The sequence below is a fragment of the Pongo pygmaeus genome, chromosome 19 (genome assembly GCF_028885625.2).
Source record: "Pongo pygmaeus isolate AG05252 chromosome 19, NHGRI_mPonPyg2-v2.0_pri, whole genome shotgun sequence".
NCBI classification, from domain to species: domain Eukaryota; kingdom Metazoa; phylum Chordata; class Mammalia; order Primates; family Hominidae; genus Pongo; species Pongo pygmaeus.
In genome coordinates this window covers 51,227,908-51,233,337 of record NC_072392.2, presented here as the reverse complement: position 1 = coordinate 51,233,337, position 5,430 = coordinate 51,227,908, and positions in this window count along the sequence as shown.

Here is a 5,430-nt window from a genome sequence, read left to right as displayed (position 1 = left end):
ATGTGAAGCCTTCCTCTCTCAACTCGTCAAAGTCATTCTCCATCCAGATTTGTTCCATTGCTGGTGCAGAGCTGCGTTCCTTTGGAGGAGGAGAGGCTTTCTGATTTTTAGAGTTTCCAGTTTTTCTGCTCTGTTTTTCCCCCATCTTTGTGGTTTTACCTACCTTTGGTCTTTGATGTTGGTGACGTACAGATGGGGTTTTGGTGTGGATGTCCTTTCTGTTTGTTAGTTTTCCTTCTAACAGTCAGGACCCTCAGCTGAGGTCTGTTGGAGTTTGCTGGAGGTCCACTCCAGACCCTGTTTGCCTGGGTATCAGCAGCAGAGGCTGCAGAACAGCGGATATTGGTGAACAGCAAATGTTGCTGCCTGATCGTTCCTCTGGAAGTTTTGTCTCAGAGGAGTACCTGGCTGTGTGAGGTGTCAGTCTGCCCCTACTGGGGGGTGCCTCCCAATTAGGCTACTCAGGGGTCAGGGACCCACTTGAGGAGGCAGTCTGTCCGTTCTCAGATCTCCAGCTGCGTGCTGGGAAAACCACTGCTCTCTTCAAAGCTGTCAGACAGGGACATTTAAGTCTGCAGAGGATTCTGCTCCTTTTGTTTGGCTGTGCCCTACCCCCAGAGGTGGAGTCTACTGAGGCAGGCTGGCCTCCTTGAGCTGCGGTGGGCTCCACCCAGTTTGAACTTCCCAGAAGCTTTGTTTACCTGCTCAAGCTTGGGCAATGGCGGGCGCCCATCCCCCAGCCTCACTGCCGCCTTGCAGTTTGATCTCAGACTGCTGTGCTAGCAATGAGCAAGGCTCCGTGGGCATAGGACCCTTCAAGTCTGGTGCGGGTTATAATCTCCTGGTGTGCCCTTTGCTAAGACCGTTGGAAAAGCGCAGTATTAAGGTGGAAGTGACCTGATTTTCCAGGTGCAGTCTGTCACCCCTTTCTTTGATTAGGAAAGGGAATACTCTGAGCCCTTGCACTTCCCGGGTGAGGCATCACCTCACCCTGGGTCAGCTCATGCTCAGTGTGCTGCACCCACTGACCTGCACCCAGTTTCCAACACTCCCCAGTGAGATGAACTCGGTACCTCAGTTGGAAATGCAGAAATCACCTGTCTTCTGCGTTGCTCATGCTGGGAGCTGTAGACTGGAGCTGTTCCTATTTGGCCATCTTGATCTAACTCTTATTATGTAGTGGGGAGCAGTCATTTAGTCAATAGAAGACTTTTTTTTTTTTTTTTTTTCCCAAGGAAGGATAGTCCTCTTAGGCACAATGTAGCTGCCTGTCTGAAAGGTATTTGGGGCTCCAGAGTTCTCAGTATCTGCCCAAATATCCTTATGCCATGTCTCAAGGTCCCACTGCTTCCATATCAGTGCTTTTCCCTTACTGTAAGAGATGTGATGTGGTTGCAGATTTAATTGGCATTGAACTCATCATCCGTTACAATCAGGTCCTTGGCTTGGTGCTCAGTCATATCTGCCCTGCATCTATAGATGATGAGGGATTTGTCCAAAACTGTCATCAAGGCATTCCAGTTTTCTATGGATATTCTCAGCTGGATAGTTTTTCTTTCAATCTCAATTTTTTCATTGTCTAAACTTCCTAGAGCTATCGAAAATGCCAATTTACAATCTTTATAATTACTATTGTTGCCATGGAAACTAAATCCCTTTAGAAACTAAATTCATCAACTGGAATTCCCAGTGCCTTTTCCTCTACCTTCACTTCGTCTTATGCCACCGCTAGTGATAGTGTGATCTGATGTGTGTGTGTGCATGTGTGTAAAACTGTTAACAGCCTGAAAGATACCCACAAAAGTCATGATAGTTACTGCCTCTGGAGGAAGGGGAGATAAATTGGATGTGAAAGAGAAGAAAGAAGAACTCTAATTTAATTGCAATATTGCATTTCTTTTATTTAAAAAAAAGCTTGAAGCAAATATAAAAATGTTAACACTTATATTTTTGTATATATAGACACTTTTTGTATTTTCTACATTTTTCAAATGTAACCCCTCCCCACTCTCCACACATCATTATTCATTATGATCATGAGGGGTTTATCCCAGGATATTCACTGATAGAAAATTAAAAGAGTAATTTATAAAATCATTACATGAACAAGTAAAAACACACACAGCAAAATTTACATCAAAATTATTACGTGGTACAGAATCCAAAAGTCATAAAAAGCAAAAGCTATCTTTTTTTCACTCTGGCACCCATCTGTTCCTCCCTGGAGTCAAACACTGTTACCAATTTTTAGGTATACTTCCAAAGATACCGCATTTACAAGCACAGACTTATATTGATTCTACAAGAATAAGATAGACATTTTCAGCATGTTGCTTTGTTTAACACCACAGTACATCTTAAAGACGGTCCCCCATCAATACATATAGAGATCTCCCTTTTTTAAGGCTTCATAGTATTATCATGTGCTGATATGCCAAAAACTAATCCATTAGACCCTTTTGGGTATATATTTACTATTTTGCAGTCTTCTGCTCTTAGGAATAAAGTGAAATTCAATCACCTCTATAGAAGCATTTCACACGTTTGAATATATATGTAGAATAAATTCCCAAAAGAGAAATTGCTAGAGAAAGAGATATATGCATTTACAATTTTGTTAACTACTGGCGGATTATTCTCAGTAGAAGTTGTACCAATTTACAGCAATGCATGGAAGTGCTTTCCCCCTTAAAATTTGTTACCAATCTGAATAATTTTGTCAATTGATACTTCTGCTATCATGAGTAATGTTTCCATATGTTTAGGAGCTATTTTAAATTCCTTTTCTGTATTCTACCACCTATCAAATCCTTTGCTCATTTTTCCTTTGAGACCTTAGAATTTTTCTCTTCGATTTGTAGAAGCTATTTTTTGAAAATAAGAAATTAACTATTTGGTTGTGATATTTGTTGCAATTCTTTTTCCAGTGTGTTGTTTCTTGACCTTTTATGCTGTTTTTGGTACAGAGATAATTTTGTTTAAAATAGTCAATATTTTCCTTCCTGGTTTCTGATTGAGGGCCATACTTAGACCTTCCCCATGCTGAGATTATTATTTTTTTAAGTGCTACTTCTTCTTCATGCACTTCCATGATTCCATATTTTTACTTTTAAACACTTGGTCCTCCTGGAATTTATTTTGGTATCTAGTCTGGCATATGGCCCAAGCTTAAATTTTTTTAGCTGGGTGCCAGAGTTGTTCATCATATATTGAATAATCCATCTTTCCCCAATTAACTTGAATTTAACATGTTAAGTTAACATAACTTTATCATATGCTGTTAATACATTTCAACATGTATTTTAAATTTATTTTTGGCCATTTCATCTTGTTCCATTGACCCTCCACACATCAGCACCACATTGTTTTAATTATTATAGCTTTATAAGATGTTTTAATATTTGGTCATGCTAACTCACTCAGGTTTCTTCTTTTCTAGATTTTTCTTGGATATTCTTGCCTTGTAGTTTCCAATAATTTTTTTTTTTTTTTTTTTGAGACAGGGTCTCACTCTGGCTGCCCAGACTGGAGTGCAGTGATGTGATTTTGGCTCACTACAGCCTCAACCTCCCAAGGCTTGGGTGATTCTCCCACCTCAGCCTCCCGAGTAGCTAGGACTATAGGTGCGCACCACCATATCCAGCTAATTTCTTGCATTTATAATAGAGACAGGATTTCACTATGTTGTCCAGGCTGGTCTCGAACTCCTGGACTCAGGCAATCCACCTACCTCGGCCTCTCAAAGTGCTGGGATTACAGGCGTGAGCCACCATGCTTGGCCTTCATTAAATTTTAAAATCATTTCAATGGTATTGGGGAAAACCTGTTGGCATTTTTATTGGGATTATACTGAATTTATAGATTAACAGTGAAAATGGATATATTTATAATCTTTAATCTTCTTATCCAAAAATGTGGTCTGCTTTTTATCTGTTTAAATTCTTTTTTGTGCTCTTTAGTTTCATTGTATAGTTTTATTCTTGCAGAGCTTATACTTTCTTGTTGCAGTTATTCTTAATTATTTTATCTTTTTGTTGGAATTATAATATGGCTTTTTCTTTCATCATATTTTCTAACTACATGTAGTCTGACATAATAGGCAATTAGAAAATAATACGTATAGACCTAACCTTATGTTTCACTAATTTATTTGTTCTCCTTTCCTTCTTAAAACCACTACTTTCTTCTCAATTCATTTTTTTCTTGTTAGAGTACATTATTCATATACTCTTGCTAATAGCCCATCCCTATGTGAATAGTTTTTCTGACTTGGAACAAGTAGGAAGTTTTTAAAAAATCACTTATAGCCTATCTCTATATGAAGATGAATAATATAAGTACATTATTCCTACTTGTTCCAAGTCAGAAAATCTATTTATTTTGCTCTCTACTCTGAATGATAGTTTGGGGAGAGAAGTCTAGGTTCGATGTTGTTTTTCCACAGCAGTTTGAAATATGCTACCTGTATTCTGCTTACATCTACTCTTGCTAGTGAAATAGTTATTGTCAAATTCACTCTTCTTTTTGTAGATTTTCCAAACTTTTTCTTTTAGGATTAAAAAAGAATCTTTGATGTTCTGAATCTTGACTGTAATGTGTTATGCTTGACCTATATATTCTGCCACTATTCTGGAAACTCTTTTAGTCAAAAGAAGTATGGTGGTGGTGATTTTACCCCCCAAGGGACATTTGACAATGTCTGGAGACATTTTTGGTTGTCACAACTGACAATCAACCCTGAGATAGGGGAGGGAGGGTGGTGGATTTGCTACTGGCGTCTAGGGAGTAGGGCCAAGGATGCTGCTAAACATCCTACAGTGCATAGAGAAGCCTCTCACAATAAATGGTTGTCCAGCCCAAAAAGCCAACAGTGCCAATGCTGACAAACCCTGAGGTATGGGTTTTTTAGTTCTAGGCTTTGGTCTGGCCAACTGGGGGCAAAATGAATTTGGCTTCAGCCTCAGGGCAACACTTTCTGGCTGGGAGATTCTGTCTTGGCTTTGTGACAATGATTGTCCTGGCCTGTGGTGGTGCCAGCCTCAGTGTATTACCGTGGTTTACCTAGCTCTTCCCTACCTGTACGAATGACTCACAGGTTTTAGCCCATGGAGAGGTGCTTTTCTTGTTTGTGAGGATGGCTATGCATATGGCAATGTTTTGAAATATCTTCCCCATTATTTCTATGAGTTTGTTTTAGTAGAGGGCGATTTCAGCATGTGACCTTCAAGGTCTTTATACAAAGGGGCAAAGTCAATAAAATTAATTCTAGCAATACTGAAAGAGAAAAGGAAGCAATAAATCACTCATAAACTCATCAACTAGAAATATTCAAGGTTAATAATATTCCAGAAATCTTTTAAAAATATATCAGAGAAAATATAAGAACAGCTAGATAGAATTATGTTAAATCGAAGGATATGATACATAATA